At 43.5% G+C, this 25,408-nt stretch overlaps 1 non-coding gene across 1 annotated transcript; it reads right to left on the bottom strand.

Annotated features, from left to right (window-relative positions):
* Positions 1-8,686: 8,686 nt before the first annotated feature.
* Positions 8,687-8,793, bottom strand: LOC147934132 (small nucleolar RNA R71). The gene has a single exon (XR_015573316.1). It is a non-coding gene; the product is annotated as a small nucleolar RNA R71 (small nucleolar RNA).
* Positions 8,794-25,408: the final 16,615 nt, after the last annotated feature.

Below are 25,408 nucleotides of genomic sequence, written 5' to 3'. Positions count from 1 at the left end.
AGCTTAATGACTTTAAACAAGCTCACTAGGGAGGAAGTCCCTAAGGTATCCATGTACATATTGTTTAAGGTTTTTGGTATTTTGATTTTTGTTTTGGTATTTTCATGATCAGGGAAGCAAGGGAGACCAGATAGAAGAGGAAAAGAAGATTTGTGGTCCAGCTCGACCCCCCCACTCGAGCACGTACTCGACCGAGTCCCGGTCGATTCCCATCGTCGAGCTGCCCCAATCTCCACCTCCAAGCCATCAACAAGACCCCAACTACTCCTATGACAGCATGCAGATGGATGTGGACAACTACTTCCACAACCCCTAAGGTACCACTATCACCTTCACTTGTAGATATCATTGCATTTGACATTGTGTTTTGTTTTTTTTGCTTTTCATCTTGAATCCTCAATCAAATTTCTTTCACACAGGGACTGTGTGATTTAAGTTTGGGAGAGGGTTTGAGATAGCATTTGACATTGTGTTTTGTGATTCTTATTTCAAATTTTTAGAATCATCATGTTAATACTTGCATAGCATCTAAGGCATAGAAAAACCCTAAAAATTTGAAAATTTTTGAAAAAATCTTTATTAAAAAAAAAGAGTGTTCATGTAGTTTGCACTGCACATTAGGATCTTGTTTAGCATGTTTAATGTAGGATTGTATAGTATTTGCATTAGGGATCTATGATGAGTATTCCCTTGTTAGTTTGTTTATTCACTAGACTAGGATCAATGCCCAAGTTAATAGTACTTTGATGCTAGTTGAGTGGTTAGAAGCATAAGATTGAACCAAGCCTTGAATTCCTACATTGCATTTGGTCTAAATTGAAGCATGTTGAGATTTGAAACCATTTCCTATTTATAAGAACCTAATATTGACTTTCAATTATCAATGTGTGCATTGCTTTAAACTCATGGATACCATATACATATTTGGATCATCTTCTTCCTTTTTACCACTCTTGTTGATCCAAGTAGCTGATTGAATCATTAGAATCAGTTCCCCTACCCCTCAACCAAACCTTCTTTCAAGCCATGTTTATTCTTGTGTGTGTGAGGCCTATTTTTGGGATTGAGCTTGGTAGAAAGTGTTAGGTTTGAACTGACAAGAGTAAAGTCTTGTGTAGTTCTAGTTTGCATTTTTCAAACTAGATAGGATTAGGTGGTTCACTTGTTGGGTTTGGGACTTGGCTATTATGAAAAGAAAAGAGGAAAAAGAGAAAGAAAAGGTTAGAGTCTTTAGGAGGGGAATGTGTTTAAGAAAATTTAAAGTTTAGTGAAAGAATGGGAAGAATAAGGTTGTTTAAAGATGGTTCTAGTTAAAGAAAAGAAAGAAAGAAAAGAGAAGTCTAGCAAAATGCTTATATGTCTTAAGAATAAGAAGAAAAGAGAACCATAGCAAATAAGTAAGAATCCCCCATTCCACTAGAAAGATCAAATAAGAACCCTCTCCTAAGACTTTAAAACCAAAAGAGAAAAGGGTGAAAAAGAAGAAAAGAAGTTAAAGGGTAGCACTAGGATCAATTGGGTTTAGATTGATAGGATAAACACTTTGGGTGCCTTTGGGTAGACAAGGTTTTGTTCTTGTATGTGTCTAAGTGTTCTTACCTTTAGCATTCTTCTAAAGCTCAATCCATTTTTTATGAGAGAACCTTGATATTGATAAGCCCTACTCTAAAAAGAGACCATCATTGTCTCTAAACCTTTTACTGCCAAGCCAAATGAGTTTAAGCATTGCACATAATTGATTCATATTCTTGATTAATGAATGTTAAAGGAAATGGTTGATTTGAATGCATGTGGACATCTAAGGCTCAAATCAGTGAAGGTTGTGATATGCTTGTCTAAAGTCTTTAAGTATAGCTCATTCAACTTGCATCATAGTACTAGTAACTTGGACATTGATTCTAGATAGTCTATTTGCAAGCTTTAGGAGCTGAGATCCCACTTTCAAACCTCACCTACCTTCTTTTGTCTTGATTATTTGCTTGAGGGCAAGCAAAGACTAAGTTTGGGGGTGTTGATGTTCATATATTTTACCTTGTTTTCCCTTAGTTTATTCACAACTTTTGCATCTTTTGCTATCCATTTAGGACATTATTGTGTAGCTTTAGGACTAATCATGCATTAGAGTATAGTTGCATTGCATTTGCATCTTTTCATGCATAAACATGTGATTTTGGAGCTTAAGGAGCATGGAAGCAATGCTGAGGAGAAGTGAAGCAATCCTGAGGAGAAAACAAGAGAGTTAAAGTTGTAGAATCAAGGTCCGGAGTCCAACTCGACCGCACCACTCGACCGTGTGCTGAGGAGGACTCGACCGAGTGGAGAATGCACGAGAGAAGCCAGCTCGACCAGCCACTCGACCGAGCACTGGTCGAGTTGACCGAGCCGTTGACTACTTTGACTTTTTGTATTTTTAGGGCTTCCACCTCACCTCCTATATAAGGCCCTTGTACCTGCAGCCACCAAAGAGTCCAGCTTTTTAGAGAGTCTAAAACCTAGTTTTTACCTTTTTTAGATTTTATTCCTTTTGCACTTTCTTTTATTTTAGATTTTGTACTTGTTTAAGAAAGAAAGACTAGATTCTTGTATTTTGTTTGTTTCATAACTTTCAAAATATTAAGATTTCGAGTTTTATTTCTTCATCAACATTGTAGATCTCTGTTTCATCTTTCTAATGATGCAAGTTTCATTATTTTCTGGGTTTTTGACATATTTCACCATGTGTTCTTGTGAGTAGTTTGCTTAAGACCTTGAGGATGGGTTAGGCTGGGTTGATCTTGTGGTTTGTTTGATTTGGTCAAGCTTGATTGTTGTAGATCTCTTCTAGGCTAGATGATCTTAATGCTGATCCTATATCTGAGAAGGTAGGGTTTGATTTCAAGCATCTTAGCATCACACCAATGTCTAAGGAGCATAGATAAGGCTAGATCTAGAGCTTACCATTAGGCTTGCTAAGAGATTAGAAGTCTTGTTTGGTTTGAGATGTATTGCTTAATGCCTGCTTGTGTAGATTCTTTACTTTGTGAGAACAAGTCTAGAAATGCATATGTTTGATTGTTTCTTGCCATGAGAGTGGATTAAACATGTCTTAGAATAGTATGTCTAGAGATCAGCTCAAAGTTTGCTTGAGATTTGTTGACCAAGTTAGATAACCACAATGATTAGCTCAGCCCATGAATCCCTCCTCAAGGCCTTCTTTGTTTATTGAAATCTTAGTCTAAATATCATTGCTTGCTTGTTGTTTGATTAGTTTTAGCATTGCTCTGTTTTTCTTGTGTTGCTCTGTTTTCACGTTTAAGTCTAGCTCGACCACGTACTCGACCTACACTCGGTCGAGTGCTGCTCGAGTTCATCCCCAGAACTTGTGTTTTTGATTTGTGATTGTCTTGTTTCATTCCTGTTTCATTTCCATTGCATTCACGTAGTTTCCTGTTCATTACTTGTCTTGCATTAGTTCATTAGCATAGTGTCTATCTCTGTTCTAGTTTCATTATAGCTTTAATTTGTCTGTTCTGTTTGCATTTAGTATCTTGTTCTAGTTGTTTTTACTTTCTGCATTTCATATCTCATTTTAGGATTGTTAGTGACAAACAATCTTTACAATTGGCTTGACTTAGACTCATATGCACATCTTAATTGTTCACAATCACTCAGATAGGATTGACACCTCTTATACTGCAACTGCATAAGGGGAATTGAAACACCCTGACTTCTATTCATCCCATACATCATCATTCCATACATCATTCATTCACACACCACAAAGAAAGTCAGTTTCAGATGGATATGAGCTTTTTCAACATTGGGCTGGTCATTTCCATTATGACCATCAACGGGAGGAGGGTTGTTCTCCATAACTTGTCGTGCTAGCCAGCGATTCTCTCATTCAAAACGGCGAATGTCTTCAACACGCTCAACTAAATTGGCTTAGCCTTGACTTCTCAAGTTCATACACCTTGCAAAAGAGAATCCAAAATACCAAAGCAAACCAAGTAAGTAATAATGTAAAGAAAATATTTAGGCTCAAGCAATGATGAAATCCTAGTGGTGAAATCTATTGCAAATGGGCAACAATGCCAAATTGATGTAGTACTTATCTCTATTCATTTAATATCGAACCACAAATTTGCAAAGAATCAAACACTAAGAATATATAAATATGCTCAATCTAAACTTAACAAATGATTGTTTTATGAAACAACTTAACTAACAAGCTAGTTTAAAGAAAGCAAACAAAGCAAACTCAAAACAAAGCAAACACAAACTTAAAACTGCTTTTAATCAAGGTAAAACAAATGAACCTTGGGCAAGGTTAATAACTTGGGAGATGTAATGCCGCGATCCTGCATAGGATCATAGGTCGTGACTTGGTCCGAGAATGGCAGGGAAGTCTCGGACAAGTCTAGTAGGAGCTGCTCATTAGCTCGGACAGTGGGAGAAACTGAGCCAAGAACGGGAATAGAGATCAGCCATCACGGACAACTCTCAACCAGCTAGGGACAACTTGACCAGCTCTGGGCCAGCTACATACAGTTCGACCAGCTGCCGACCAGCTGTTGTCCAGCTAGTGTCAGCTCGACCAGCTAGCGTCAGCATTCCCAGCTGCCGGTCAGCTACCCCTAGCTCGGCCAGCTGCCAAGGAGCTCAACCCAGCTTGATGGATAGGTACCTTTTGTGGCCTAGAAGTCAGCCATAACCCTATATATGGATTCATGGCTTTCATTCCAAACACACCATCAGAAACAGAAAACACAACAAAAACTCGATAAATAACGAGTACACAATAGAGAAGAAGGTTTCCAAGACCGAGAGTTTGGCGAGTAAGTTTGAGGGTCCAAGGAATGGTACAATACCAACCTTATGGGTTCTGAGGGACGGGGTAGTTGCATCTACATAAGCATTTATAATGCTTCGTTTGGTCCAGTTGGTCGGAGGAAAGGGTGTAATGCCCCCGAACCGCCGTACGGCCGGACAGAACCGCGGACGACACCGAGACGCTACTCGTTTGGGAACTGCACCCTGGTGGTCCAGTCGAGGGACATAAGCTGCAGTTTCTCGACCAGTCCTCCTGGACGCGACTCCGCCCACGGCCGAGGTTTGCTTAGGCTTTGCAACCCTTGCGTCCCACGCACGTTGTGTTGACCCGGACAAGGCTGAGTACCATTTGCAACTTGCCTTGTTTTCCCCGAAAACCGAATATATTATTTTAATAAATCATTTTATTGAAAACAAGTCATCAAAGCAATATACATAGGCAGTCGGATAACTTTACAAATATCGTTTAGAAAAATATAGGGTTTTTACAAAGAACACAGAAAAATCCTATCTGGTACCCTAAATTTTGCTCCAGCTCTAGACTCACTTAGGCTTCCTGCACAACAAAAATATTATCATGAGTAATCTAAGATTACTCAATGAGCCTGGGTTACCCTTTCCTAAACAGGATTCTACTTCCCCAACCCGACTACCCCAACAGGCAAAAGAAACAAGCAAGGCAGACAAACCATCAACAAACAAAGCTAAAGAATTACATGAAAGCCTATGCTAACATCATGCAAGACTAAGCAATGCTAAACTATCAACATGCAAGACGAAGCTATCAACATGCAAGCAAGCAATTAACAAACAATCAAAGCAACACAGCAGATACAATAGCGGAAGCAATAAACAACAACCAAGCGAGAGAGATTAGAACGACACGACTCTACTCAGACGATCTATACATCGCTAAATACAGAAAGAGACGACTAAAATAAAACAAGGGACACTTGAAATATTCTAGACTCTTTCAGCTCAACAACAAACAAGACATCTAGAGTACTACAAGGAATACTTGAGATACTTTAGACTCTTTCACCTATGGGCCCTCGATAATCTGTTCCGTTCCACAACACTTCCCATGCTGAGAACATGAAGGTAACCAGCATGAGCCCCCACAAAGGCTACATCGTCATGTAGCGGTCACGCTAGTAGCTAGCTAGCCGTGACATTGTCCTGCGCAAGTGGTCATCGGGAACTCTCGCGAGACAAAATGCAATTGGAACAGAAGATCGACTACACTATTCTAGCTAGGACTCAAGAAACAAATTCAGGAGACTTAACTAAAATACACCAAATAACTCAAGCATGAAATCAAGCAAAACAAGCAAGAAAATCAAGCAAGAGAACATCCAACAATCAACAAGCAACTAGAATGATAATTCATGTACTTAGATTGTTCTACATGCATGCAACCCATTTATACAACTTAAGCAATTAATGCAACAAGTTCAAAATATGCATGCAATCATATTTTAAGCAATTTAACCCATATAAATGCTTTAAGTCCTTTTACGCATGCAAGCTAACCTCCACCGGTTTTATGCAATAAAGATTGCGAATAAGCTTCACCAATTTACTTGTGCATGTAATCGAATTTATGCAAGAACTATTGCAAACAAAATCTTTCCAATTTAACCATGCATGCAACCCATTTATCCAAATTTTAAGCAACTCCAATTACTTAACATGCACCCAATTTCATTTTCTCATGGTGATCCCTAGCTCAAATTCAATGTGCTTTTAAACATGAACTTAGCATGAATCCTACCATATTTCGCATGCATCAAAATTAAACTGATTCTAACATGAATCTAGTCTAAATGCATCACGCAAAGGGTACACGCAAAGATCTAAAGATCCATGCTGTGTCCCACACACAATAACCACAGAACTCACCTTGGGGCAACGGATGATGGTTGGACTTCACTGCACCACGGACCAGACAACTCCCTCTTCTTGCGACCACAACAACTCTTCACAGCTCTTCTCCAATTCTCTCCTTGGTCCGCAACTGATGTTCATATATTTTACCCTGTTTTCCCTTAATATATTCACATCTTTTGCATCTTTTGCTATCCATTTTGACCATTATTGCATAGCTTTAGGACTGTTCTTGCATTAGAGTTTAGTTGCATTTCATTTGCATATTTTCATGCATAAACAGGTGATTTTGGAGCTTAAGGAGCATGGAAGCAATCATGAGGAGAAAGCAAGAGAGCTAAGGCTGAAGAACCAAGGTCCGGAGTCCAACTCGACTGCCCACTCGACCAGATACTCGACCGTGTGCTGAGAGAGACTCGACCGAGTGGGAGGAGCACAAGAGGAGCCAACTCGACCGGTCACTCGACCGAGCACCTGGTCGAGTTGGTCGAGCCGCCTGGCTATTTTGTCTTTTAGCGTTTTTAGGGCTTCCACTACTTTTTCTATATAAGGGCTTGTACCTGCAGCCACCAAAGGAGTCCAGCTTTTTAGAGAGTCAAAAACCTAGTTTTTACCTTTTTGGGAATTATTCCTTTTGCACTTTTATATTTTAGATCTTGTACTTCCTTGAAGGAGAGAAAACAAAGAATTCTTGGATTTTGTTGGTTCCATAACTTTCAAGATATTAAGAATTCGTGTTTGATTCCTTCTTCAATATTGTAGATCTTTGCTTTATCTATCTAATCATGCAAGTTTCATCATTTTCTGGGTATATGACTTTATTGTTCATCTTGTGTTCTTGTGAGTAGTTGCTTAGGATCTTGAGGATGGGTTAGGCTGGGTTGTGTTTGAGGTTTGTTTGATTTGGTCAAGCTTGATTGTTGTAGATCTCTTCTAGGCTAGATGTTCTTAATGCTGATCCTATATCTGAGAGGGTAGGATCTGATTTCAAGCCTCTTAGCATCACACCAATGTCTAAGGAGCATAGATAAGGCTAGATCTAGAGACTATCATTAGGCTTGCTAAGAGATTAGAAGTCTTGTTTGATTTTTGAAACACCCTGCCATCCATTCATTCATAAGTCATCATTCCATACATCATTCATCACCACCCACAAAATAACATGTTTCAATTTGGCGCTGTTGCCCATTTGAGTGTGTTTTGTGACATTTAGGATCATTATTAGTCTAAGATTAAGTTCGTTTATACACTTGTGACGTTACTGAACTCGAATCTTCTTTTCTTGGCTGTCTTGAGTTTCAGGTACCCACTCCACCACCCACTCGACCACCACTCGACCGAGCAGTGACCGAGCACCTGATCGAGTCAGAAGCCGGATCCAAATAGCCATCACTTCCCAGTCGACTCGACCACCCACTCGAGCCTGCGCTCGACCGTGTACCTGTTCGAGTCTGTAGTCGAGTTTGTTGATGCACACAAGGTCAAAAGTCAAAGACAGTCTTCAAAGGCCTATTGACAACATCCACAGGCTACACAAGGGTTTGAGACATAAGCAACGAAGGGTAGTTCAAGAAAAAGAAGAACAAGTAGTCATGGAGCAGCAAGATCACCATGATCATAGACCTAGACACATTGGTGCTGGGGATGCACCTAACACACACAACCAAAGAGCTGGTATTGTGCCTCCTGCTGTGGCCAATAATAATTATGAAATAAAGAGTGGATTGATCTCCATGATTCAAGCCAACAAATTTCATGGGTTGCCAATGGAGGATCCTCTAGATCACCTTGATGAGTTTGACAGAATATGTGGACTCACAAAAATCAATGGAGTAAGTGAAGATGGCTTCAAGTTAAGGCTATTCCCATTTTCCCTTGGAGACAAAGCTCATCTATGGGAGAAGACTTTCCTACTAGAGATATAACCACATGGGATGCATGCAAGAAAGTTTTTCTGGCCAAGTTCTTCTCCAATGCAAGGATTGCTAGGTTGAGGAATGAAATTTCTGGGTTTGCTCAAAGGAATAATGAGAGCTTTTGTGAAGCTTGGGAGAGGTTTAAAGGATTCTAAACTCAGTGTCCTCACCATGGCTTCAGCAATGAGTCCCTTCTAAGCACTTTGTATAGAGGAGTGCTTCCCAAGATAAGAATGCTTCTTGATACAGCTTCAAATGTCAACTTCCTCAACAAGAATGTGGAAGAAGGATGGGAATTGGTTGAGAACCTTGCTAAGTCAGATGGTAATTATAATGAAGATTATGATAGAACCATGAGGATCCCCTCCACTATCAAGAGGACAAATACAAGCAGGATTTAAAGATGGTCAATGAGAAGCTTGACAATATTCTCCTAAGCCAGTCAAAAACCATTCACTTCATTGGTGGAGAAGAAGCTCCAGTCCAAGAAGGAGATAGGGAGTTGAGTTGTGTTATATGCAAAACCAAGGAGGAGGATACAAAGGCTACAACCAAGGTGGAGGATTCAAGCAGAACAACCTCTCTTATAGGAGCACCAATGTAGCCAACCCTCAAGACCAAGTCTATCCACCTCCTCAGCCTCAACAACAGAACAACTATGCACCCAAGCAGAAGCAACAAGTGTTCCAGCCCCAAGTGTGTCCCCCACCAGGGTTTTAGACTAACTAAGGCCAGGAACAAGACCTAAGAGCAATGATACAACAGCTGTTGATTGGGCAAACCAATGGGAAGATTGAGGCAGCAAATAGAATTGCTGAGCTGAACAAGAGGATAGATGATATTTACAGTGAACTTCATGCCAAGTTTGACACACTGACATCCAGGATTATGACTATGGAGAATAAACAAGCTTCTGCACCAAAGCATGACCATCACAAGGGCAACGCTATTGGGCAAAGTACTGAATTTGCCAATGCTATCAATCTTTGCAGTGGAAGAGTCTTACCAACACGGTTAGGAGCACATCCCAACACTGAGGACAGTGGGATTCAGGAGGGGGAGGGTTTCCAACAAGAAGAGACTCAGAATGAAAACACCGTTGAATTCGACGCACCACTCGACCACTCACTCGACCGAGTAGGTAGTCGAGTACCCGATCGAGCTGCTTCTCAGGAGAAAATCAATCCAGTTACCTCCAAAGATAAAGAAGTCCGGTTCATTCCTCCTGCTTACAAGCCTCCACTACCTTTCCCATGAAGATTTAAGAAACAGATGGTTGAAAAATACAAGGCATTGTTTGACAAACAAGTTAGAGAGATTGAGCTTACGATGCCTCTAATAGATGCCTTTGTGATGATCCCTCCTAACCAAAAATTCTTGAAAGATGCTGTGATGGAAAGGATCAAAGAAGTTCAAGGGATGGTGATTCTCAGCCATGAGTGTAGTGCCATAATCCAAAAGCAAGTGAACCCTCAAAAGCTAAGAGATCCTGGTTCCTTTACTCTACCTTGCTCTATAGGGCCCTTAACCTTCAATAGATGCCTTTGTGATTTGGGAGCCTCAGTAAGCCTAATGCATCTATCAGTTTCTAAGCGCCTAGGGTTTACAAGGTATAAGCCATGCAACATCTCCCTGATCTTAGCTGATAGATCAATAAGATTACCACATGGTGTTTTGGAAGATCTACCAGTTAGAGTTGGAGCAGTGGAAGTCCCAACAGACTTTGTAGTCTTGGAAATGGATGAAGAACCAAAAGATCCTTTGATCTTAGGGAGACCTTTCCTGGCTACAGCAGGAGCAATAATAGATGTGAGACAAGGGAAGATTGATCTCAACTTGGGAGAAGACCTCAAAATGACATTTGACATTGTAGAGGCTATGAAGAAACCAACAATTGGAGGACAAGTCTTTTGGGTTGAAGAGTTGGACAAATTATCAGGAGAATTGATGGAAGAGCTAGCAGAACAAGATCACCTTAGAACTGTTTTGACCAAAAGTGGAGAGGAAGGGTTCATCCATAAAGAAACCAAGGCCTATGAAGATATATTGGACTCCTGTGGAGAATCACACCATCCAGAGGTTTTTGAGGGGTTACCAGCATTAAGAGAGGAAGTCTGGTCAGTTCAAACAGCAATTACGGATAGCTCGACGACCTACTCGAGCATACACTCGACCGAACACCAACACTACTCGACCGAGTGCATTGCCGAGTCCTCCACAGACGACTGGTCTGAACTGAATGCACCAAAAGTAGAGCTAAAACCTCTCCCATCTGGGCTAAGGTACGTCTTTTTAGGTGAGAACTCTACTTATCCTGTGATAGTAAATGCTAACTTGGGTAGGGAAGAGCTTGTTTTGCTAGTTGTTGAGCTAAGGAAGTTTAGAAAAGCTATTGGTTATACTTTGGATGACATTAAAGGAATTTCACCTAGTCTCTGCATGCATAGAATCCACCTTGAAAATGAATCCTACTCTAGTATTGAACCTCAAAGAAGGCTTAATCCCAGCCTAAAGGAAGTAGTCAAAAAAGAGATTCTAAAATTGCTTGGAGCTGGTGTGATCTATCCTATTTCTGATAGTACTTGGGTTTCACCAGTCCACTATGTCCCTAAAAAAGGAGGAATCACTGTAGTAAAGAATGATCGTGATGAGTTAATTCCAAGTAGAACCATAACAGGACATAGAATGTGCATTGACTATAGGAAGCTTAATTCTGCTACTAGGAAAGATCATTTTCGTCTTCCATTTATTGATCAAATGTTGGAAAGATTAGCCAATCATACCCATTACTGTTTCTTGGATGGATATTCTGGATTTTTCCAAATTCCTATTCATCCCAATGATCAAGAGAAGACAACATTCACATGTCCATATGGTACCTTTGCATATAGGAGGATGCCATTTGGATTATGTAATGCTCCAGCTACCTTTCAAAGGTGCATGATGTCAATCTTCTCTGATCTTATTGAGGATGTCGTTGAAGTTTTTATGGATGACTTCTCTGTCTATGGAGATTCCTTTTCTTCTTGACTTACTAATCTATGCAGGGTTTTAAAGAGATGTGAGGAGACAAATCTAGTCTTCTTGCCTCAACAGCTTCACCCTCTCGAACCACTCTCTATTCTCTTGCATTTGAGAGCAAAAATCGCAACTTTGAGTGTTTAGGGTTTTCAAAAATGAGAGAGAATGATCTCAAGAGTCCTATTTATAGGTCGAGCATCTCCTTTTCTTCCCTTAGTGCGATTTGACAAATGGCAAGCATGAGCTTGCATGTGGCGCGTGTATGCCACTCGCCAGCCACTTGGCGAAGATGAGCGTGCATGTGGAGCGTGAGATACACTCTCCTTTGCATGAAATTTGATTGGTCCAACTCTTAGAGACATAATGATTATGCCGCCACTAGTACTTCTTTCTTCAACCCAAAAACCGCACTGTCCTACCGTACAGCACGTACAGTATCGCCCGGACATCTCTCGGCCAGGGTTCAGTCTCGGTCCAGATTGCGTTCGGCTCCTCCGGACTCCCTCGATCGTCTCTCGGACAACTCTCGGCTTTCTTTCTCGGGTCCTTCATGTCCTTTCTGATACTTTCCTCGGACCGTACCGTCCTTCCCGGTACCTCTCGGACCGTACTGGTCTTTAGGTTACTTCTCGGTTCGTACTGTCCTTTCTGGTACTTCTCGGACCATCTCTTCCGCATACGCGGTTTTCTGCGTAAACGGTCAACTCCCGATCAGTCTTAAGATCTCGATCGTACATCCGGCCACTATGGTCTTGGCTTGGCCATCCTCTGATTTGTGCATTTGTCCTCGGACTTCCTTCGGCCATTCTCCTTTGTTTTTCTTCCTCTTCCTCTTTAATTCTTTTCCAGGCCATTTCCTCGAACTTTTATTTTCGGGATTTCTACCCTTAGTGAGGGTCATTACATTCTCCCCCCCCCCTTATAAGAATTTGTCCCCGAATTCTCCGGCCTTCTCCTTCTTTTCTTGTGATGTCGATACTCCTTGACATCAGCGTCCTCGTCTTGTGATTACCATCACCTTAATATCTCCATTGTAATACTCGTGAAAGACTAAACTTCCTTCACTTCTCCTTGGTTCTCCTATTGCCATAGGCTTACTTCATTAAACACTTGCTCCGCTTACATCGTTGGCTGATGCTTTGGAAGGCTTCTTCAGCTCCAGCATTCACTTGGTTCCCCATATTTTCAAACTCTTCAAGTATTAAAACTTTCTCCTTATTGTGCCATAACTCATCCACTCCTTTAGATTCTCCAGCTCAATGCTTCTCTTTCTTCAGCTTACGCTTTATACTTCTCTTGGCTTCTTTAGGTTTGCGCTCTACAGGTCTTTAACTTTTCCAATTCTTCAGCTTCGCTTAGCTTCTCTCCCGACTACTTGAACTCCATCTTCTGGACTTATACTTTCACCAACTCCTTGCCATGCTTGGTTCAGCAGAACCTTACTGGTTTAAAACATAGTCCATGTTTTATCCTTCCTTGGTCGGCTTCTTAGGTCACCCAACCTCTTCCAGCTCCTTTGCTTATGAGGTTTGGTTTGATAAACCTTACTCATTTCTCGCCACTTAGCATAACAATACTTCTTCCTTGCCCTCCATTATTTTCTTGCACCCTCTTTGTCTATTCATAGATAATTACATCTTCTACGCATTATCTTCTTACACCCTCTTTTGCACTTAATTCCTGGACCATGCATTACTTTTTGCATTTTCTTGCTCATACTTGGTTCGACCTTCTCAATTTTGTTTTGCCATTTTTGATTGATTCGCACTGCTCCTTTGCTCCTCTGATTTCTTAGGATTCGCCTCATCCTTCTCCATCAATTCTCTTCTTTTTGCTCTCTCTCTTTTTTTTTTTTTTTTTTTTTTAATTGGTTCCCTTTTCTTGGTTAAACTTTCTTGGACTTTTCTTGAATTCTCTTGCACTTCTTCTCTTTTGTCTGATCGCGCTTTGTGGTGACTTACGTGAATCCTTCATCAATCACGCTAATGCAAGCTAATTATGCAATTAATTAACTATGCAACCTATAAAACTCAAGCAAATCAAAGCAAGCAGTTAAACATGCAAAGATTAGCAACAAACACACAACACCACAAACACGGCTAAAGAACACAAAGTACTTTACAAACGAAGAAAGATACAAAGGTTCTACACCACTTAGCCGAGACTTCAAGGGTTTGGATCATAGACAACACAACAAAGGTTAAGTCTAGAAGCTTACACACTATGAAAATTACCCAACCCTTACACTTAAACCTTAGAGAGAAACTTCCCTTACACAAACATTCTACTGGTTCCTGCGCTTGGTACACTCTTCGCAAGTGCACACACAAGCCCTAACTGGTTCATCAGGTCGCGGTTCAGCGGGAGACTCGGTCGAGGTAGAGGCAACAGACAATGAGGTTCGAGCTTGATCCATCGGGTTCTCTTCATCTCGAACAGCTCGGTCTAACGGGTTCTCCCCCGTATACACAAATTGGCTTGATGGGTTCTCTCCCTCTCGCACAACTCGGTCCGGACAACTGTGAGTAAAATGTCCACTCCTTCCACATTCGGTACAGATAACATGATCTGGGATCAACAGACGTTGTGGTCTTGTCCTCCAGCAATGGTTATTCAAATGTCCCGGCATCCCACACGAATCGCAGGGCCTTGAATGCCTCATGTAATCTGGGTTCGGACACTGATAGGCAAAGTGACCTCGCATACCACAATCTTCACACACCGTATTCTCTGGGGAAAACATACGTCTGAGTGACGTCCTCCAACAATTCCTGGTCCAATGACCAACTCCCTCGCATAGATTGCAATAAGGCTGATTCCTTATGTTGACTTGGTTTGGATACACCACTCTCTTTAGGGCAGTGGCTCTAGTCCTCAGTCGGCCCCTCGGTTGCATAGTCACAGACCGCGCGTCCTGCTGCTCTCTCAGCTGCATCTCCTTATATGACATCCTTGGCCTTTTTGAACTGCTCTCTCCTTCCTCGAACCTTACATGCCCTCGGTTCAATCTCCTTAGCTCAGATATCCTCTCCCACTCTAGATCTCTTAGTTCCTCCTCTTGATCAGCTAACACCATCCGCAAAGGTATGGCTCAAATAGGACTGTTGTGTCTCGGCACAACCTGGTCCGGTACTGCTTGGTCTGGCACCACTTGATCTGGTCCATCTTGGTCTCTCACAACTTGGCTTGAACTGGCCCTTGGTCTCGCATTTTCTCTGTGCTCCCTACTGGGATCAGCTTCTTGGTCATGGTCTCTTGGCATCACTCCTTGATCACTCCTTGGTTCTACCACCAAAGTTGGTATCCCCTCGTCATCACTTGACAGAATTTCGATCATCTCCACAAACTCTTCCCTTCTTGTCGTCGGCTCCTCCGACTTAGAGTCTCCGTCACCTGGATTCTCTTGCCTCTCGGTTTCTGGTACTATAGGCTCACCTTCAACTCCATCCGCTCTCTCCGGTGAGTGTAACTCGTTCAGCCTACGAAGAACTTCTGCGACCGTCTCCGCTTTCTCCTCCACTGGTTGTCCAACACTGGTACCTCCGGTCTCGGGTGTTGCCCCATTCCCACTAGCAGCAACTTCTTCTCCTGGTGCATACACCTCCGTCAAGAAGTTCAGAATACTCTCGAGTTCCTCCGGGTACTCTCTCATATAATCTTCGGGATTAACATCGCCATGATGATCCTCCACAAGTTCCAACAACAACTTTTGTAACTTATCGGCGAGCTCAATCTCCACCTCTCCGTGATCTCCAATTGGAACAGTTTGAAAACTTCCTTGAGCGTCTATCCAGACTTGGATACGACTCGGCTCACCAATCTCCAACACGACCGTCTGATCATCCTGATCCACTTCCACCTCCTCAGGTCCGTCTAGACATTCGGATGGATCGGTCTCAATAGACATGTTGTCATCGTCTCCGATCAACCGCCAATCCACACTCCAAGTGTTCAGATCAATTGGCTCGTGGCTACTCTCTGACTCTGTCGACAAATACCCATTGTGATGCTCATAACCCTCATGTCTCGGCCCCTCTTCCCCTGAACCATCCCTACAACCTGAATCACCTGAATACATCTAAACCCACACAAAACAAGGTCAGATGCTAACCCATTCTAAGTTTCAACTTACAACTAGACAAGCAAACAACCAGATAAAATTTTTTGTTTTTGCGACACATTACTCGATAAAACTTTAAAATGCACAAGTGCTCGCGGGTTCGAAAACACCGCTCTGATACCACCATTGTAACGCCCCCGAACTGACGTACGGCCGGACAGAACCGTGGACGGCACCGAGACGCTACTTGTTTGGGAACTGCACAATGGTGGTCCGGTCGAGGGACGGAAGCTGCAGCTTCCCGAACAGTCCTCCTGGACGCGACTCCGCGCGCGGCCGAGGTTCGCTTAGGCTTTGCAACCCTTGTGTCCCACGCACGTTGTGTTGACCTGGACAAGGCCGAGTACCATTTGCAACTTGCCATGTTTTCCCCGAAAACCGAATATATTATTTTAATAAATCATTTTATTGAAAACAAGTCATCAAAGCAATATACATAGGTAGTCAGATAAGTTTACAAATATCGTTTAGGAAAATATAGGGTTTTTATAAAGAACACAGAAAAGCCCTATCCGGTACCCTAAAGTTTGCTCCAGCTCTAGACTCACTTAGGCTTCCTGCACAACAAAAATATTATCATGAGTAATCTAAGATTACTCAGTGAGCCTGGGCTCCCCTTTCCTAAACAGGATTCTACTTCCCCAACCCGACTACCCCAACAGGAAAAGGAAACAAGCAAGGCAGACAAGCCATCAACAAACAAAGCTAAAGAATTACATGAAAGCCTACGCTAACATCATGCAAGACTAAGCAATGCTAAACTATCAACATGCAAGATGAAGCTATCAACATGCAAGCAAGCAATTAACAAACAATCAGAGCAACACAGCAGAAACAATAGCGGAAGCAATAAACTACAACCAAGCGAGAGAGATTAGAACGACACGACTCTACTCGGACGATCTATACATCGCTAAATACAGAAGAGACAACTAAAATAAAACAAGGGACACTTGAAATATTCTAGACTCTTTCAGCTCAACAACAAACAAGACATCTAGAGTACTACAAGGAATACTTGAGATACTTTAGACTCTTTCACCTATGGGCCCTCGATAATCTGTTCCGTTCCACAACACTTCCCATATTGAGACCACGAAGGTAACCAACATGAGCCCCCACAAAGGCTAGTAGCTAGCTATCCGTGACATTGTCCCACGCGAGTGGTCATCGGGAACTCTCGCGAGACAAAACGCAATTGGAACAGAAGATCGACTACACTATTCTAGCTAGGACCCAAGAAACAAATTCAAGATACTTAGCTAAAATACACCAAATAACTCAAGCATGAAATCAAGCAAAACAAGCAAGAAAATCAACCAAGAGAACATGCAACAATCAACAAGCAACTAGAATGATAATTCATGTACTTAGATTGTTCTACATGCATGCAACCCATTTATAAAACTTAAGCAATTAATGAAACAAGTTTAAAATATGCATGCAATCATATTTTAAGCAATTTAACCCATATAAATGCTTTAAATCCTTTTACACATGCAAGCTAACCTCCACCGGTTTTATGCAATAAAGATTGCGAATAAGCTTCAACAGTTTACTTGTGCATGTAATCGATTTTATGCAAGAACTATTGCAAACAAAATATTTCCAACTTAACCATGCATGCAACCCGTTTATCCAAATTTTAAGCAACTCCAATTACTTAACATGCACCCAAGTTCATTTTCTCATGGTGATCCCTATCTCAAATTCAATGTGCCTTTAAACATGAACTTAGCATGAATCCTACCATATTTCGCATGCATCAAAATTAAACTGATTCTAACATGAATCTGGTTTAAATGCATCACGCAAAGGGTACACGCAAAGATCTAAAGATCCATGCTGTGTCCCACACACAATTACCACATAACTTACCTTGGGGCAACAGATGATGGTTGGACTTCACTGCACCACAGATCAGACAACTCCCTCTTCTTGCGACCACAACAACTCTTCACAGCTCTTCTCCAATTCTCTCCTTGGTCCGCAACACTTCTCTCCTCTTGCCTCAACAACTTCACCCTCTCGAACCACTCTCTCTTCTCTTGGATTTGAGAGCAAAAAATCGCAACTTTTAGTGTTTAGGGTTTTCGAAAATGAGAGAGAATGATCTCAAGAATCCTATTTATAGGTCGAGCATCTCCCTTTCTTACCTTAGTGCGATTTGACAAATGGCAAGCATGAGCTTGCATGTGGCGCGTGTAAGCCACTCGCCAGCCACTTGGCGAACATGAGCGTGCATGTGGAGCGTGAAATAAACTCTCCTTTGCATGAAATTTGATTGGTCCAACTCTTAGAGACGTAATGATTATACCACCACTAGTACTTCATTCTTCAACCCAAAAACCGCACTGTCCTGCCGTACGGCACGTACGGTATCGCCCGGACATCTCTCAGCCATGGTTCGTTCTCGATCCAGATTGCGTTCGGCTCCTCCGGACTCCCTCGGTCGTCTCTCGGACAACTCTCGGCTTTCTCTCTCGGGTCCTTCATGTCCTTTCCGGTACTTCCCTCGGACCGTACCGTCCTTCCCGGCACCTCACGGACCGTACTGGTCTTTCGGTTACTTCTCGGTCTGTACTTTCCTTTCTGGTACTTCTCGGACCGTCTCTTCCGCATACGCGGTTTTCTGTGTAAACGGTCAACTCCCGTTCAGTCTTAAGGTCTCGATCGTACATCCGGCCACTCTGGTCTTGGCTTGGCTATCCTCCGATTTGTGCATTTTTCCTCGGACTTCCTTCGGCCATTCTCCTTTGTTTTTCTTCCTCTTCCTCTTTAATTCTTTTCCAGGCCATTTCCTCGAACTTTTCTTTTCGGGATTTCTACCCTTAGTGAGGGTCATTACATTCTCCCAGCCACCTCCCTACCGAAATTATGCGCATGCTACCTCCCTACCAATCAGCGTACCATCCGGAGTTTCCATGTGCGGACAGTATGGTCGGAAAAAAAGTAAACGTGGCTTGGCGGTTGGACTGGGGATCTGTACAGATACCTCTGTACATCGTCGAACTGATGTGCGGGATAACTCTCTACCGGCCAACTGTTGTATTGGGCAGATATTATAGCTTAGCATGCATTTCATGACATTGTACGACCTAAGGGAATTGTTATTGATGGCTACTTGGATTTCAGGAACGGAGAGTGATCATGAAAAAGGAACTGCTTAGGCGCGAGACTCATGGCCGGGAAGTTGAGTGGTTGTGTAAGGGTAGCTATGATCGATTATACAACTTGTACTAGCTTATATTCAAACTCATAAGTTGTATCGAATCCTTCGATTATTTGATACAATATCTGAATGTTTGCTTTACTCTAATTTATATCTTATAGACACTACATATTGAATCTCAGAATAAACGAATGAACTTTATTAAAGAATGGACCATAGAATATGACTAAGTAGCGAGTAAAGGACGAGAGAACCTCACTGGCCGTAGAATGTTCCGGGTTGGGGTCTTTCAAGTTGGTATCAGAGCAGGCTTGGTTCTAGGACTGGTAGTGCGGGTTTTGGGTATCACCACTCATCGACTTAATGGGATCTCGCGGTAGTTGTTCTTACTGTTAGCGGTTTATTTAACTTAACCGTGACTAAAATGCATGAGTTTTGCAGACGGGTAAGAGAACAAGGAAAAGAAGAAGAAGGACAAGGGGATGGCGTATCAGACCATTGACGCCACAGACACAGTAGTCAACGCGGGGGCAGGAAACATGGTCGCCCAGAAACCAGCTGGACCTGTGGCTGGAGAGAAGCAACCTGATAATGATATTCCGGAAAGTAGTGGTGCCACCCATGTAAATGGGCAACCAAATGCAGTACCATCGTCCCAGGAACAATGGGATACGATGAAGGCAATGATGGCACAGTTGGACGTGCTCACAAAGGCATTGGTACCGGATCCTGTGGTACCAGCGGTGCGTAGCAAGATTGTTACGGAGACCACTGAAATAGTCATGAGGATTCTCCGAAAAAGAGAAAGGACTACTTGGATGCGTTGGAGCATGTCTCTAGACTGAGGACAAATCATTTCCTAGGGAGTTCGGATTCGATCGTGGCTGACGAGTGGAGGAGTCGACTTGTGAGAAATTTTAATTCCACTCGCTACCCGGAGGAGTATCGAAAGGACATTACCGTCCATTTCCTTGAATAGGAAGCACATAAATGGTAGTTGACGGTTGAGAAACGGAAAGGTGGTCAAGTCCTAACCTTTGCAAACTTTGAGGCGGAATTCAACAAGAAATTCTTTCCAGCGGAGGCATGGGACCGACTGGACAGTGCGTACCTGAACCTGGTACAAGGGGATATGACAGTGCGTGCATATGATGTTGAATTTAGCTGCCTTAGGCGCTATGTTGGAAAGGATATCGAGGATGAGAAAGCACAAGTCCGTCCTTTTATCCAAGGACTATGGGTGGCAATCCGTAACCATTGCTTGATCGGTGTCTTTAACACGGTCGTTGAAGTGGTGGAAAGGGAAGCAATGATTGAAGTTGGTATGGAGGAAGAGAAACAACTTAGGCGCGAGAGGGTTTCTTTGCGTTCGACCCACCCAGCCAAAACCACAGACAGGAAGAGAAAATGGGATAAGGTGGACAACTCAAGGTCCGGCGCTAAGTATGGGGAGTGTAGGAATTGCGGAAACCACCATAGTGGTTCTTGCTGGAAGGCCGTAGGTGCATGTGGTTGCTGTGGGAGCAAGGATCATGCGATCCGGAACTGTCTAAGGTTGGAAAATGGGGATGGGCCAAGGACTTGCTATATGTGCTGAAAAGAGGGACATTTTAGGAGGGAATGTTCGAAGCTTGACGTGGGAAGACTGACCCAACAACATGGGTCCCGTGGCAAGGATTCTTTACCTCAACCACCAAAGAGACAGGCTGTCGCACCACGCGTGTACGAGCTGTCTGAGGAAACTGCTGCTGGGGATTTCAGGGCAATTACTGGTATGTTACGAGAACATTTCTAAGTTCAGTTCTTGCATTACATAGCATCATAATGCATGTGAAAGGGGGATATGGGTACTTAGCGTTCTAGAGGAATGTGTAGGGACCTTAAGTATAGGTGGTGTGGAAACGCACACCTTGTTTGATTCGGGGGCCACACATTGTTTTGGTGAGCCCTGAAATGATAGGGAAGGTGGGTTCATTAAGGTACCAAACACTGGATATGGAATGGTCCGAGCAGCCGGCGGGCAGGCCATGTACCCGTTCGATATGGTTCGGGGAATCTTGGTTATCGTCAATGGTGTTGATATGCCTACTGATCTGATCATTGTTCCACTCATGAAACACGATGTTATCTTGGGGTTGGACTGGTTGGGAAAGTACAAGGCTCACATTAATTGTCATCGAGGGCGAGTAAACTTTGAAAGGAAAGAAGGAACATTGAGATTCCAAGGAATAAGATCAACTTCAGGAAGTTTGGTTATCTCGGCAATCTAAGCGGAAAGGACGCTGGAGAAAGGATGTAAGGCGTACTTAGCCTCAATAATAACAACAGAAGTTGGGGAAAATGCGTAGTTGAAAGATATTCCAATAGCAAGTGAGTTTGCTGATGTGTTTGAAGCAGTACGGGGAGTGCCGCCAAATCGGTCAGATCTATTTACCATCGAGCTAGAACCGGGGATGAACCCTATATCAAAAGCGCCTTACCGGATGGCACCAGCAGAAAAGGCGGAGTTAAAAAAACAATTGAGACAATTGTTGGAGAAAGGGTTTATCAGACCAAGTAGTTCACCATGGGGTGCACCGGTCTTATTCGAAAAGAAAAAGGATGGTAGCTTCAGGCTATGCATTGATTACCGGGGGCTGAATAGGGTTACAGTGAAAAATAAGTACCCATTGCCCCGGATAGATGTATTGTTGGATAATCTTCGAGGTGCAAAGTGGTTCTTGAAGATAGACTTGGCCTCGGGGTTTCATCAAATTCCAATAGAGCCAACTGACATTCGGAAAACGGCTTTTCAAACAAGGTACTACCACTTTTAGTTTGTGGTCTTGCCATTCGGATTGACAAACGCACCGACAACCTTCTTTAAGATGATGAATGGTGTATTCCGAGAATTCTTAGACGAGTTTGTCATCATCTTCATTGATGACATAGTAGTTTATTCGAAGGATTGGGAAACCCATCAGAATCACTTGAGGGTAGTGTTGGAGCGGCTAAGAGAGCATAAGATTTTCGCAAAGTTAAGCAAATGTTCGTTTTGGCAAAGGAGTGTTGGTTTCCTTGGACACATTGTCTCGGACCAAGGAGTGTCTGGGATCTGGAAAAGATCAAGTAGTTAAAGGACTGGCCAAGTCCATAGAACATGCTAGGGAACCACCAAACATCCTAGGGAACCACACTGTAACGCCCATGATCCTGAATAGGATCGTAGGCTGTGGCTTGGTCCGGGATGGTAGGGAGATCTCAGACAAGTCGAGGAAGAGCTACTCGCTAGCTCGGTCAATGGGGAAAAACGAGCCAAGTATGGGACAAAGATCAATCAGCTCCGGACAGCTCTCGGCCAGCTGCAGACAGCTCTCGGCCAGCTGCGGACCGTTCCCGACCAGCTACGGACAGCTCGACCAGCTAGTGTCAGCTAGACAAGCTGCCAGGGAGCCCAACCCAGCTCAACCCAGCTCGACCCAACTCGACCCAGCTCGACCCAGCTCGACTTAGCTCGACCAGTTGGAGGGTAGTGGATGGTGTACAGGTCAGCTGGGGAGCTCGTGACCGAAAGGGCACGGCCGAACGGCCATGGCCGAATGGGTATGGCCGAGCGGACACAAGCGAACAGGAGAAACTGAACGGATTCGTCCGAAGGGTGCCTTTTGAGGCCAAAACCGCGGCCCAGGACCCTATATAAAGAGGGCATTTCTCTCATTTGGAACACACCATCGGAAACAGAGAAAAAACACCAAAAACTCGAGTGTTCGAGTATAAGATCAGGAAGAAGGTTCCAAGAGATAGAGAGATCGGCGAGTAAGGTTAAAAGGGTCGGAGGTACGGTACAGTACCGACCTTACGGGCTCTAGGGTATGGGTAGTTGCACCTAGCATGAGCATATATAATGCTTCGGTTGGTCCAGTTGGTCAGAGGAAAGGGAGTATGGCTCGGAAGTGGATCGGAAACCTCTAGGTTCGCCGTAATACGACCGAACTGATGCGCATGCTACCTCCCTACCGATCAGCGTACCATCCGGGGTGTCTGGGTACGGACAGTTTGGACAGAGAAAAGTAAACGCGGCTCGGCGGTTAGACGGGGATCTGTACAGATTCCTTGGTACACCATCCAAATTGATGCGCGGGATAACTCTCTACCGGCCGACCTCTGTACTGGACGGTTATTAGTACTTAGCATGCATTGCATGACATGTACGACTGAAAAGGGAATTTTATTGATGCCTACTTGGATTTCAGGAAAGGAGGGTGATCGCGGGAAAGGAAGTGCATAGGCACGAGACTCATGGCCGGGAAGATGAGTGGTAGTGTTAAGGGTAGCTAGGATCGATTATACAACTTGTATTAGCTTATTTTGCAAACTCATAAGTTGTATCGAATCTTTTGATTACTTAATGAAATATCGAATGTTGCTTTACTCTAAGTACTATATCATATAGACTCTATGTAATGAATCATGGGATGTGCGAATGAATGTTGGTTAAAGAATGGGCCCTAAAATATGACTAAGTAGCGTAATGGGACGAGAGAACCTCTCCGACCATAGATGGTCGGGGTCGGGGTCGGGGTTTTTCAAGTTGGTATCAGAGCATGCTTGGTTCTAGGACGGTAGTGCGGGTTTTGGGTATCACACCACTCATCGGCTTAATGGGATCTCGTGGTAGTTGTTGTTACTGTTTGCGGTCTATTTAACTTAGTCGTGACTAATGCATAAATTTTGCAGATGGGTAAGAGCAGCAAGAAAAAGAAAAAGAAGGGCAAGGAAGTGGACGATGAGACCATTGGCGCCGCGGAGACACTAGTCGATGTGGACGCAAGGAACATGGGCACCCAGAATCCAGTCGGACCTGAGGCTGGAGAGAAACAACCGGATAATGATAAGCCGGAGAGTAGCGGTGCTACGGACATGAATGGGCAACCAAATGCCGTACCATCGTCCCAGGAACAGTGGGAAACGATGATGGCCATGATGGCACAGCTGGACGTGCTCATCAGAGTAAGTCCCGAAGATTCTCCAAGAAAGAGAAGGGACTACTTGGATGCATTGGAGCATGTCTCGAGACTAAAGACAAAACATTTTCCGGGAAGTACGGACCCGATCATGGCTGACGAGGGGCGGAGTCGACTTGTAAGGAATTTCAATCCCACTCGCTTCCCGGAGGAGTATCAAAAGGACATTGTCGTCCATTTCCTTGAAGAGGAAGCACATGACTGGTGGGTATCGGTTGAGAAACGTACATGTGGTCAAGTCCTAACCTATGCGGACTTTGAGATAGAATTCAACAAGAAATTCTTTCCCCCGGAGGATTGGGACCGACTGGAAAGTGCGTACCTGAACCTGGTACAAGGGGATATGACGATACGTGCGTATGATGCTGAATTCAGTCGCCTTAGGCGGTTTGTGGGAAAGGAAATCGAGGATGAGAAAGCACAAGTCAGTCGCTTTATCCGCATACTAAGGGTGGACATCCGCAACCATTGTGTGAACGGTGTCTTTAACTCGGTCGTGGAAGTATTGGAAAGGGCGGACATTATTGAAGCTGGGATAGAGGAGGAGAAACAGTTTAAATGCGAGAGAGTTTCTTTGCATTCGACCCACCCAGCCAAAACCACCGACCGAAAGAGGAAATGGGACAAGGTGGATAATGCAAAGTCCGAATCTAAGTATGGGGAGTGTAAGACTTGCGGAAAGTACCACAACGGTTCTTGCTGGAAGGCCGTGGGTGCATGTGGTCTATGTGGAAGTAAGGATCATGAGATCCAGAACTGTCCAAGGCTGGAAAATGGCAATGGGCCAAGGTCCTGCTACTTGTGCAGGAAAGAGGGACATTTTAGGAGGGAATGTCCGAAGCTTGCTGAGGGAAGACAGACCCATCAACGTGGAAACCGTGGTGAGGAATCCATACCACCACCCCCAAAGAGATAGGCTGTTGCACCACTTGTGTATGAGCTGTCCGAGGAAACTGCCGCCGGGAATTTCAGGGCGATTACTGGTATGTAACGAGAACCTCTCTAAGTTCAATTCGTGCATTACATAGCATCATGATGCATATGAATGGGGGATATGGGTACTTAGCAATCTAGAGGAATGTGTAGGGACCTTAAGTATAGGCAGTGTGGAAACGCACACCTTGTTTGATTCGGGGGCCACACACTGTTTTGTGAGCCCAGAAATGATAGGGAAAGGTGGGTTCAGACGAGAACCAAGAACCGGATATGGATTGGTCCGAGCAGCCGACGGGCAGGTGATGTACCCGTACGGTGTCGTTCGCGGCATCTCGGTCATCGTCAATGGTGTTGATATGCCTACTGACCTGATCATTGTTCCACTCATGAAACACGATGTTATTTTAGGGATGGACTGGTTGGGAAAGTACAAGGCTCACATTGACTGTCACCGAGGGAGAGTAAACTTTGAGGGAAAGGAAGGAACATTGAGATTCTAGGGAATAAGATCAGCTTCGGGAAGTTTGATCATCTCGGCAAT

This window comes from Camelina sativa, chromosome 11 (assembly GCF_030686135.1).
Source record: "Camelina sativa cultivar CO46 ecotype springtype chromosome 11, ASM3068613v1".
Classification (NCBI taxonomy): Eukaryota; Viridiplantae; Streptophyta; class Magnoliopsida; order Brassicales; family Brassicaceae; genus Camelina; species Camelina sativa.
This window is presented reverse-complemented; position numbering and strand designations above follow the sequence as displayed.